Source organism: Populus nigra, chromosome 1 (assembly GCF_951802175.1).
Source record: "Populus nigra chromosome 1, ddPopNigr1.1, whole genome shotgun sequence".
Classification (NCBI taxonomy): Eukaryota; Viridiplantae; Streptophyta; class Magnoliopsida; order Malpighiales; family Salicaceae; genus Populus; species Populus nigra.
In genome coordinates, this window is record NC_084852.1 from 3,846,467 (window position 1) to 3,859,329 (window position 12,863).

Genomic DNA, 12,863 nt, shown 5'->3' on the forward strand with positions numbered 1-12,863 from the left:
CTTATATACTCATATAATTAAACAATCCAATAACCATTATATAAATAAACTTTTATTTACATATCTTAGATTTTATACATCATCAAATATATATATATATATATATATATATATATATATAATTCTCTTCATTATTTTATTAGATATCATAACGAATAATGGTACATATAATATAAAATACAACCTTAAAAACTTCTATGCATATTCCGAATGAAATTTGAAATTTTGAGAGCACCAAAAAAGACAAGCATTGAAAAAGCAAAATACTGATAGAGAATGTGACCGCTCCAATACGACATGACATACAAAATGTGAGGAGAAATAAACCATCTAACGCTCTAATTAACCTCTATCTCGCATCCATGGTTGACAGAGATACATTATTTATGGAAGTACCAATCTCTGCTGGCTTGCTGAGGCTCTTTTCTTCCACAATACTTCTTGCACTGGAAAATTGTGAAGAAATTGTGCTTCACTTGTTAGCATTGATATAACATCTGACATAATCGGCCTATCCACTGCATTGTCTTCTACACACAGCAAGCCCACATCAATGCATCTCAAACTTGGTCTTTGGAGCAAGATTCTCTTAGTATTGGATCCACCAGCTCAAATGGGCTACCTGCTTTCCATAGCTCCCATGCCTGAACCAAGTTTAGTTTACTTTAATGTTAAAATTAAGCTTATGCAGCTAGCAATGTATAATTTATGAGATTGCATGAAATGAACTTACATATCCCACAAGATTGAGAGGGTGACCGTCTATTTCAAGGAGGCCTTGGATCCTTCTACCACTCACAATTTCCAACAATAGAACTCCAAAACTGAAGCATCAGATTTTACAGAGAAAATGCCCTTCATGAAATACTCAGGGGACATATAACCACTGTATGGACAAGTGAATGTTATGTTATTTTTAAGAATTTAACAGAGTAATGACATATAGAACTGTAAATCTATACTTGCCGCGTCCCAACAATTTGGTTTGTATTTCCTTCTAAATCATTGATCTTGAAAATTCTTGCCATGCCAAAATCAGAAATTTTGGGGTTCAGATTTCCATCAAGTAGTATGTTGCTAGCCTTCAAATCTCGGTGAATTATCCTCACTCTCGAGTACTTATGAAGGTAAAGGAGCCCTTGAGCTATCCCTTCAATGATTTCGAATCGCTTCTTCCAGTCTATGAGCTCCCTTTTTTATTGATCTGCATTTAAAACATAACAGTGAATATTCCAGCAATGTTATTCATCCAAGTCCAAAACCTTTCAAGAACAGAGATCCATTCACTTTATAGTATGATGCCATAATTAACTTACCAAATATAAATGTATCCAAGCTTTTATTAGGCATGTATTCGTACACTAACATTTTCTCTTCCCCTTGAATGCAGCACCCTAGGAGTCTGACAAGATTCAGGAATATCTGCATGCTGCTAAGACTCTTGCAGATGAGATTGCTCTAATTTATCATCCCACACTCTCTACGTTCTTAACGGCTTGGGACCTGATTTTCGTGAGATTGCCGCCCCGATCCGTACTCGTGAGAAATCTCTCACGTTTGAGGAGCTTCATGATCTGCTCGTCAGGCATGAGGCATATCTCCGTCGTCTTGAAACCGCCACTCAGCACCTGGTGGCAACGGCTAATTTTTCCAGCCGCTCTGGTGGGCAGCGCCAGGGTATGGCTCCTTCACATGGTCACCATGGCTGTCGGGGCTTCAACAAACATAATGGAAATAGGACTCCAAATGTGCCCCAAAACAGAAAGCCATTCTCTAATGGATGGAAGCCCACAGGTCAACGCCGTTATCAGCCCAAATGTCAGCTGTGTGACCAGCTGGGCTATGTCGCCAAACAGTGCCTGAAAGTCCATTTTTCGGATCCCACTGCTAATTGTGTTTCTACCTCTCATCAAAAGGACACCAAATGGTTAATTGATTCCGCCGCTTCTCATAATATTACATGTGATTTGATAAATTTATCAGTCCACTCGAAATAGATGTCACTAATGAAGTTGTTATCGGTGATGATTCAGGTTTGTCTCACACATTGGTTCTTTGGTTTTTCATTCCCCCAATCGTGCTTTTCAATTAAAAGACACACTTTGTGTTCCCAGTATTTGCAAGAATTTAATTTCTGTACATCACTTCACTACCCAAAATAATGTTTTTATTGAATTTCACCCCTTTTACTTTCTTGTCAAGGATCAGATCACGGGGGCGATACTTCTCAAAGGTGCATGTGAGAACGGTGTGTACCCACTTCTAGACTCATTGGCGGGCTCTTCCTCCAAAATAGTTGCAAATGTGCATGAGAGGACAACAATTGATGGGTGGCACAAGCGACTTGGACATCCCTCTTATAAAATTGTAACCTCTCTTGTTCGTGCTTTTTCCCTTCCAATAAAAAAAGACACTCAAGCGTTAACACTTTGTACTCCCTGTTCTATCAATAAAGCCTATCAACAACCTTTTCATTCCACAAGTCTTAAAAGTCGTGCACCTCTTGACCTTATTTACACCGATGTTTGGGGCCCTTCCCATACTATTGGTCTTGATGGGTCATGCTACTACTTAATTTTGGTTGATCACTTTACCAAATATATGTGGTTTTATCCCATGGTTGCCAAGTCAAGCGTTAGTAGCATCTTTCCTCAATTTAAACATCTTGTTGAAACAAAGTTCCAGGCCAAAATAAAATCTATTTACTCGGACAACGGTGGTGAGTTTGTGGCTCTTAAAAATTATTTTTCCATCCATGGTATTAGCCACTACACCACCACTCCTCACACTCCCCAACAAAATGGGGTTGCCGAACGACGTCACCGTCACATAGTCGAAACAGGACTCACCCTTTTAAAGGATGTTGACTTGCAACTCTCATATTGGCCTTACGCTTTTCAAACCGCCGTTTACCTCATAAATCGTCAACCAACCACTCTTTTACATCATATATCTCCCTTTGAAAGTCTGTTCAATCAATCACCCAATTATCTCAAATTAAAGAAATTTGATTGTTTGTGTTTTCCCCTAACCCGGCCTTATAATACTCATAAGCTCCAACCCAAAGCATGTCCATGTGTTTTTTTGGGCTACTCCCAAACCCAGAGTGCATATCGGTGCATGGACTTCAAAACCAAGAGGATTTATCTCTCACGACATGTTCTTTTTCATGAAACCTAGACGTCCATCTCTTTCTTCTTTGCAGCCACACCTGTCAATTCCTCTGCCTTGTCACCTCTGCCCATCGAGTCTCCTCCCATGCCGCAACCACCACCAGTGCGAATGGACGGTGCACCGGCTTCCGCATCACCATCAGGTACTTCCCTTAATTTCTCATCCTTTGTTTTACCTAATTCCTCCTCCCCTGTTTTACCTAATGTTCAGAACACCTCCCTCGCCCCATGTTCCCCTGTCCCGCCACCTATATCCTTTTAGTCTCAAACCTCACCCAATCAATCCACTTCTCTCCTTGCACCCATAGCTCATCACTCCACAGATAACACTTCTCACACACACTCCATGATCACACGCTCCATGAACAACATCTACAAGCCAAAACAACTTCATTCCGTTTCAAAACACCCCATTCCACCCACCATTGAACCCACTTGTGTGAGTCAAGAACTTTGTGACCCGAAATGGAGAAGTGACATGTCTGATGGGTTAACGACACTCATGCGCCATCACACGTGGGACTTAGTTCCACCACCCCCTCACTACAACCCAGTGGGTTGCAAAGGGGTGTTCAGGGTCAAAAGAAAATCGGATGGGTATGTTGATAGATTCAAAGCGCGGCTCATTGCCAAGGGTTTTCATCAACGCCTTGGGTTGGATTACATAGAGACTTTCAGTCCGGTTGTAAAACCGGCTACAATATGCATTGTTCTAACAATTTCTGTGATGCAAGGGTGGTCCTTGCGCCAACTGGATGTAAACAATGCATTTTTACATGAGAAATTGCATGAGATTGTGTATATGATTCAACCCCCTGGCATTAAAGATTTGTCAAATCCTAATCATGTTTGCAGGTTACAAAAGACCATTTATGGCTTGAAACAAGCTCCACGGGAATGGTATTCTGCTCTAAAGAAAAAAATTCTGGCGCTCGGGTTTATAAACTCAAAAGTTGATAGCTCTTTATTCATCTACAATACTGCCTCTGTTTTATGTTTCTTGTTGGTGTATGTAGATGATCTGATCATCACTGGCAGTGACAATGTGTTTGTGAGCTCCATCATTGATCAACTTGGAGTTGCTTTCTCTCTCAAAGACATGGGACCTCTTCATTTTTTCCTCGGCATGGAGGTCATTCCAACCACAGATGGTCTGTTCTTGTCTCGGCACAAATATATACATGACATTCTCTGTAAAACAAACATGCTTGGTGCCAAAGAGGTGTCCACTCCCTTGTCCACCACAACAGCTCTTCACCTTATTGATGGCACTTCCTCTGTGGACAACACAAAATTCAGGCGTGTTATTGGTGGCCTTCAGTACCTCTCTCTTACACGTCCTGACATATCATTTGCGGTCAACAAACTGTCACAATTCATGCATAAACCCACTGCTACACACTGGACAGCGGCAAAGAGACTTTTACACTATTTGAAGCACACCATTTATCATGGTATCCACATTCAAAAAAATTCACTCTCGAACCTCATTACTTACACAAATGTTGATTGGGCCGGCAACTATGATGATCGCAGATCAACATCTGCCTATATTTGCTTCCTTAGCTCCAATCCAATATCCTGGAGCTCCAAAAAACAGCGGGTTGTTGCAAGATCTTCCATCGAAGCGGAATATAAAGCCCTTGCAAATGCAGCCTTTGAAACCATCTGGTTATTGTCCCTATTTCAGGAACTCGATCTATCTCTCACTTCGCCACCAACATTGCTTTGTGACAACCTGGGTGCTACCCAACTCAGTCTCAATCCCATTCAACATTCTCCGATGAAGCACATTCAAATTGACCTGCACTTTGTCCGGGATATGGCTCAGAAAGGCATGTTAAAGGTTCATCATGTCCACAACCAAGATCAACTTGCCTACCTCCTCACCAAGCCCATGTCCACCCAAAGAACTAAACAACTCAGAACCAAGATTGGTCTTGCTGATGACAGCCATATCTTGCGGGGGCATATTAAGGATCATTCCACAGATCCTGCCTCAGATCATTCCACATATTCTGCCTCAAATCCAATCACAGAAGACTAGCCCATAATCAAGGCTCTCACCGGTTACAATCTTCACAGCCACAATTATAGCTAGCTTTCGTAAAACAGTTTCTCTAATTCTATGTAAATATACAGCTCTCAATTATTTGTAATCTGTGTGGAAAAACAATATATTCATTTGATCAATACACTGTCTACATTTAAACTTTATCAATGTATTCGTACACTAACATTTTCTCTTCCCCTTGAATGCAGCAGCCTAGGAGCCTGACAAGATTCATGTGTTGCAATTTAGCTATGAGTATAAGCTCGTTTTTGAATTCCACCAGCCCTTGTCCTGAACTTCTAGACAGTCTTTTTACAGCTATCTCTCGTCCATCCGGCAATTTCCCCTGAAGTAAAACAGCTCTCAATTCAATACTTGGTCTGAGACATGAAGTTAATAAGTTCTTCAATCCTTTTCTGGAAGTAATTTTTAACAGACTACCTTGTAAACTGGTCCAAAACCACCTTGTCCAAGTTTGTTGTCTGCAGAAAAGGAATTTGTAGCAGCCATAATTGTTGCTGCACTATATACCTTCAAATTATGGCCCTTGTTTCCGTCATTTTCGAGTTCAAGCGTATCTTTCGTTGAATCCAATGTCAGCAACTCATTGAGATACTTCTCTGCTTAGATTGATATCATAATTTTGTAGCCAAAGCATCCACTGCTTTCTAAAATCATCTAATAAGTATAATTATCAAACCGGGCTAAGGGTTAACCCGATTAAGGGTTCAGGTTGAGATAGGTCAATTTGAAAAAATTTAAAAATAATATTTGAGATTTTAATATTTCATATAAAAAAATTAAGAAACAATCTATTTGGATATACTATGCATATTATAAATAATAAAGTTTAAGAAATTATTTCAATTTTTTATATTTCATATTAGAAAAATATCATCTTCTCCTTTAAAGTTAAAATATTTAAACAAAAATATTTTTTATCACACTTTAAAAGAATATTTTTTTGGTATGAACATAGATTATATAAATTAATGTTCATATTAAAAAAATAATTTTTTTTAATATTTTTATAATAAACTTGGATATAAGTTAGTATTGAAAAAAAAATGCATATATAAGTTAGTTACTTGTCTGAAAATATTATCTGGCCATTATACAAGAAATTAAAAGAGAAAAAAGGAAAGGAAACGAGCAATTTTGTAGTCAAGCAATTTTGGTCTACTAGTTTCATTATATTTTTTTTTCATTTTTATTAAAATAGTAATGAAAAGGGTTTTTAAATCTCAATTTCATCTCCAAAATTAATGGAATATATCAAAATAATGAAAAAACTAATAATGAAAAAATTAAAAATAAAAAAATTCATTTAAAAAGATATTTTTTCAATCATTTGACTGTTAGTACAAGAATAACATCAAGCTAAAAATAAATATAATAAGAAGATTAATATTTAATATTCAATATTAACCATCACAATTGTTGTCTATCTTACACTTTCTCACTAGGATATCATATCTATATGCTTTATTCAATTTTTCTTTTCAATTCCGAGTTGGACAATATTTTCTATTTTCTGAATTATTTTTTTAAAAATAGGAATATGACACGGTTCTTAACAAAATTATAGTGATCTTTTCAAAATATGTCAAGTCATATTTTAAACACAAAGAGCACATAATTAGCTGACGTGTGACTTTTAATCTCCATTAGGGAAAAAATCAAAGAAAAACACTCCTTGCTCTTTTATTTTAAATTCTTAGTTTTGTTATTTATTATATTATATTATAACTTATCACTCTCTTTATTAAAAAAATTGAAAAATATAATGATGCTTCACAATTTATATGAATAGTGAAGCACCCTTTTTTCTAATTTTTTCCTTTTTAATTTCTTTTCTTTTTTTATAAATATTATACATTCCAAATTATTTTCTTTCAATTTCATGCTTCAATATTTTATTGATTTTGAATTGATCATAATAATTTGTTCTAGTTTTCTTTTTGTATTACAGTCTCAATTAAATATCTCTATATTTGATTGATATTCAATTTTTACAAACGTCTGTTTTTATTATCATATCACTAAATAAAAAATAATTTTTTAAAACTCAATGGAGTCCATGATCCGTGTCATGGGTTTTTCAAGGTAAGTCGTAAAAACTCGAGTTAATCTAATTTGTCGTCATCTCAATATTCAAAAAATAAATGTCATCTTGAAATATTTTTAAAGTCAAAACCATGTTTTTATCGATGTTTATGTTGCTTTTAGACTCATTAAGTCAACTGGATCACCCATCCAAGTTAATTTTAAACCCGAGTTTGGAAATGAGTTGGGCTGAGAAGTTTCAAAGTTAACCTATTGGGTCCGATTTAATAACAATGATAAATAGTTTCTTTTTAAAAAAAAGATTCATGAATCCTTTATGTCTTTTTTTTAATCAATTTCATCCTTCAATATGGATTGATTTTGAATTGGTCTTCATAATTTGTTACGATTTGCTTTCTATAAGATTATTGTAGACTTAAACAAACACCGTGATATTTGGTTGATGCTCAATTTTACGAGCGTCTGTTTTTGTTATCATATTATTTAGTAAAAAATAGTTTCAAAATACAAAGTTATTAAACTCAATGGAGTTCATTACCTGAGTCATGGGTTAACACACGAAGCCCAAGACGATCTAATATGTCGTCATCTCAATATTAAAAAAAGATACCATCTTGATTTCTTTTTAAAGCCAAACCACACTTTTTACCGGCCATCCGATATATCTTTGGACCTATCAAGTCAATTGGATCACGTTAGGACAAATCTCACGGGGTTAATTTTAATCTCACGTGGTTAATTTTAAATCAAGTCAATTGGGGCCAAAAAAATTTTAGGTTCAATTTTTTTTTATCTAACCAACAACATAGTATGGTCCGAAAACCAGTTAACAAAAACTCTAAAAGGAATTAAAGAAAACCTTGTAGCAAATACTATGGACACACACTAATTTATATCATATTTTTTTAAGCTATTAGGCAAGGGTATTTAGGGTGCTTCCAAATCAATTTTAAGCTAATTTGTTTAAGCTAATTTGTTTTGGTTGGTATTCAATTTTAACAAGCGTCTGTTTTTGTTATCATATCACTAAATAAAAAATAATTTCTTAAAACTCAAATGAGATCATGATCCATGTTGTGGGGTTTTCAAGCTAAATTGCAAAACTCCAGGTTGATATATCTCAATATTCAAAAAACAAATGTCTTCTTGACATATTTTTAAAGTCAAAACCATGTTTTGATCGATGTTTATGTTTCTTTTAGACCTATCAAGTCAACTAGGTCATCCATGCGAGTTAATTTTAAACCCGAGTTTGGAAAGGAGTCGGGTTGAGATGTTTCAAAGTTAACTTGTTGAGTCTGATTTAATAACAATGCTAAATGGTTTCTTTAAAAAAAAGTTTTCATGAATCCTTTGTCTTTTTTTTTTATTAATTTCATCCTTCAATATGGATTGATTTTGAATTGGTCTTCATAATTTATTTCGATTTGTTTTTTTTTAAGATTATCATAGACTCAAACAAACGTCCTGGTATTTGGTTGATGCTCAATTTTACGATCGTCTTTTTTTGTTATCATATCATTTAATAAAAAATAGTTTCAAAAACTCAATGGAGTTCATTACCTAAGTCGTGGGCTAACACATGAAGCCCAAGATGATATAATATGTCGTCATATCAATATTTTAAAAAAATATATCATCTTGATTTCTTTTTAAAGCCAAACCACACTTTTTACTAGTCATCTAATTTATCTTTGGACCCATCAAGTCAATTAAATCACGTCAAGGCAAATCTTACGGGGTTGATTTTAATCTCACGTGGTTAATTTTAAATCAAGTTAATTGGGGCCTCATATTTTTTTTTTCCCCAACCAACAACATATTATGGTCCAGAAAACTAGTTGACAAAAACTCTAAAAGACATTAAACAAACCTTGTAGCAAACACTATGGACACACACTAATTTCACTACTAATTGCTATAGTGCAATGATTGTTTTGCCCTTCAAAGAAAAAAATAAAAGGCTATGAGTCGAGGGTATTTTGGTCTTTTTGAATGACCCATTAATCCTTATTGATTTATAGTAAAACAACTTTTGTTCTCTTTATATCATATTTTTGTAAGCTATTAGGCAAGGGTATTTAGGTCTTTTCAATTTTGAAATAAAGTGAAAAGATAGTTTTGCCCTTGGAACCCAAAAAATTAAAACACGTTTGGTCTTTTTAGCATGGTTTTTTCATTAATTCATAGTTATCTAGGGTAGTTTGGTCTTTTCAAGTTAATTAACTAATTTTTTAATTGGAAAAACTGCTTGGCTCGTGTTATTATTGAAAAAAATCTAAACGTTTTTGGACGAGACGTGCGACGCTTCTTAGTGGCCAAACTTGTGCTTCTGTCGTTTCAATGGAAATGCCACCATGTCCTTTTCCTCCTAGTATGGCGTGTGTCGGAGGAGATGCGATGAATTATTGTTGGCAAGCTTTTCTTTCTTTCTTTCTTTCTTTCTTTTCTTTCTTCTTTTCTCTTCCTCCAAAAAAAAAACAACTTAGTCATTTTTGTTTTTGTTATTTTAATTGCAGTCCTTATTTCTTTGATTTCTAATTTTTATTTATTGACCCTATTATACAAGTTTTATTTATTTTCAATTTAGTCATTCAATTTCAATTTGTCATGTTTTATTTTTTCCATTCTAGTTCTTATTCTTTTGATTTATAAACTTCTTCTTAGGCATTTTTGTAAAAGTTTTATCGCTTTTCAATTTCATCCTTCAATCCAAGTTTATGGTCCATTATTTGTTTTCCATTTGGGTCCTTATTTTTTTTTTGTTAAAGTTTTTTTTCTTTTCAATTTAATCCTTCATTAAAAAAATTTTGGTTTCCCTCTAATTTATTTTTTATTTTGATTTTAACCATCATTATTTTAATTTTCATTTTTTAAAATCTTATATCCTTTTGTATAATTGATTGTTTTTTTCAATTTCATCTTTTAACGATTAATTTTTCAAGAATTGAGCCTTTTGTTTTCTTCATGTTTTGAATCACTGACGGATTCAAAATGACAGCCCGTACAGTGACGTGATCGGTTCGCCGTTTAAATTACCGACAGACTCATCGAGGGATTTGAAATGACGGATCCGTATAGTGATGTGTCAATGTTTCCGTCAGAATCACCGACGTAATTCCGTCGGTGAAAACGTCGGAAAAAGTTAATTTATGACAGCTCTGCCGACCCTCTCCTCCCCTATTTCTCTTTCTTCTTCCTAATCCCAACTCTCCCTATCTGCAAACAAACAGCCCCCGCTCCCCCCCAAAAAAAACATCTCCCTCTTATCAGCACAACAAGTTGTATTTCTTGAAGTTTTGTGGTCACAGCATCCGTGTTCTGATTTACCGACGGATTTTATCAATTTTTGTAAGTAATTCTATCTTTTTAAATTTTAACATTTAATTAAATGTCAATTTTATTGTTTTTTTAGTATATGTATTTTGTTAGTAGATGTACATGTTTTATTGTTATTTCTCAAACAAACTTGTAGTATATGAATGTATAATTCTATACCTGTTATGGTTTGTTTTAGATTTTGTAAGATTGTATTTGTTTGTAAATTGTTAAAACTTTATGGAACTACCGAAGTACATGCATGTGCTGTTTTGAAATAATTAATAGCTTGCTTAATGGGTCCGTTTAAAGTTTTATCAATGGTATTGTGGAGTGATAATTTATATATTTTAATTCGTATGGACGTTGATAAATGATAATGAATATTTAATATTTATGAGAAGTTGTGATTGGTTTGTTGGATAATCTCGAGGTAAAGTAATATTTTTGCAAGTTTATTTACCTAACTTAGTTAATTAATACATGATGTCATCATAATTTTATAGAGGTTCGATATAAGTCATGGATGATCGTTCATGGATGTATCGAGATTCACCCCAAGGATTGCGGATGATGGATTATTGTAACGGGGTTCAGGGTTTTATTAATTTCGCAACATCTATTCCCAGAAATTTTATTGGAGGCGGCATTAGGTGTCCATGCAGGAAGTGTGAAAATAAAAAGTATCTACATCCAGATGTTGTAATGATGCATCTTCTACACAAAGGGTTTATGGAGAATTACCAGTGTTGGTATGCACATGGAGAAGTATTTGGTAGTAAGAGGAGAATGGAAGAAACGGTGGTTGGGTCTACTTCTAGTGCTAGCAACGTGCATGAAGTGGCAAATGACAACACTAATTCTTACAGAAATATGGTTATGGATGCAATGAGAATGAATCAAGGTAATGGCAGTCAATGTCCAATCGTAGAAGAAGAACCTAATGCAGATGCAGCTAGGTTTTTTGATTTGTTGAAAGATTCTGATGAACCATTATGGGATGGCTACACAAACCACAATAAATTATCGGTCGTAGCATAGGTGTTCACCATAAAGTCAGATCACGGGTTGAGTGAGGCCGGGTATGACAAGATTATTGAATGGGCAAGAAGCATTTTACCTGAAGGGAACAGGCTGAAAGAGATCTTCTATGCTGCGAAGTTCATGATGAAACCCCTCGGTTTAGGATACCAGAAAATTGACATGTGCCCTAACTTCTACACGTTATACTACCTTGAAAATGTTGAGATGACCGAGTGCATGACATGCAGGCATTCCCGTTACAAACCTAGAACTAGTAGGGGAAAGACTCTAGTGGCATATAAAAAACTTAGATACTTCTTGATCACACTTAGACTGCAGAGGTTATTCATGTCACCAAGGACTGCTAAGCACATGACATGGCACCAAGCACATGATGCGGTTGATGGAGTGATGGTGCATCCTTCTGACGGCGAAGCGTGGAAACTCTTTAACAGTGTGCATCCTCAATTTTCAGCTGAATCAAGGAATGTGCGTCTAGGGTTATGTACAGACGGATTCAACCCATTTGGGTCATTTGCTGCTCCTTATTCTTGTTAGCCGGTCATACTCACAGTTTATAACTTGCCACCGGGAATGTGTATGAGGCCGGAGTTCATTTTTTTATCTACTGTCATACCCGATCCAAGCAGCCCGGGGCGGAATATAGATGTTTGTCTTCAACCGTTGATTGATGAGTTGACGTAGTTGTGGTCCTCTGGAGCTCTGACTTATGATATATCGAGGAAACAAAATTTCCTTATGAAGGCGGCTTTGATGTGGACTATCAATGATTTTCCAGCTTATGGAATTCTTTCTGGTTGGAGCACGCATGGGAAACTCGCATGTCCATACTGCATGGAAAACAACAAGGCATTCATGCTAGCAAACGAAGGTAAAGCTTCTTTTTTGTACTGTCACCGTCGCTTCTTGCCACTTAATCACAGGTACAGAAAAAACAGAAAAGATTTCTTTGTTGGCAGAGTTGAAAAAAATGTTGCATCCCCGTGTCTTTCTGGTGAAGAATTACATGATGTTGTCTAAGAGTACGGTGACATTGTGTTTGGCCTTCAATCAGGTAAGCAAAAGTTTCCTGGTTTTGGTTTGACCCATAATTGGGTAAAGCGAAGTATCTTTTGGGAGCTTCCTTATTGGAAGACCAATCTGCTCTGCCATAACCTTGACGTCATGCACATTGAAAAGAACATGTTTGAGAACATTTTCAACACTGT

The 12,863-nt window shown here is 35.5% G+C and overlaps 1 pseudogene; it reads right to left on the reverse strand.

Annotated features, from left to right (window-relative positions):
* Nucleotides 1–237: 237 nt before the first annotated feature.
* Nucleotides 238–9,750, reverse strand: LOC133698866 (G-type lectin S-receptor-like serine/threonine-protein kinase B120; annotated as a pseudogene).
* Nucleotides 9,751–12,863: the final 3,113 nt, after the last annotated feature.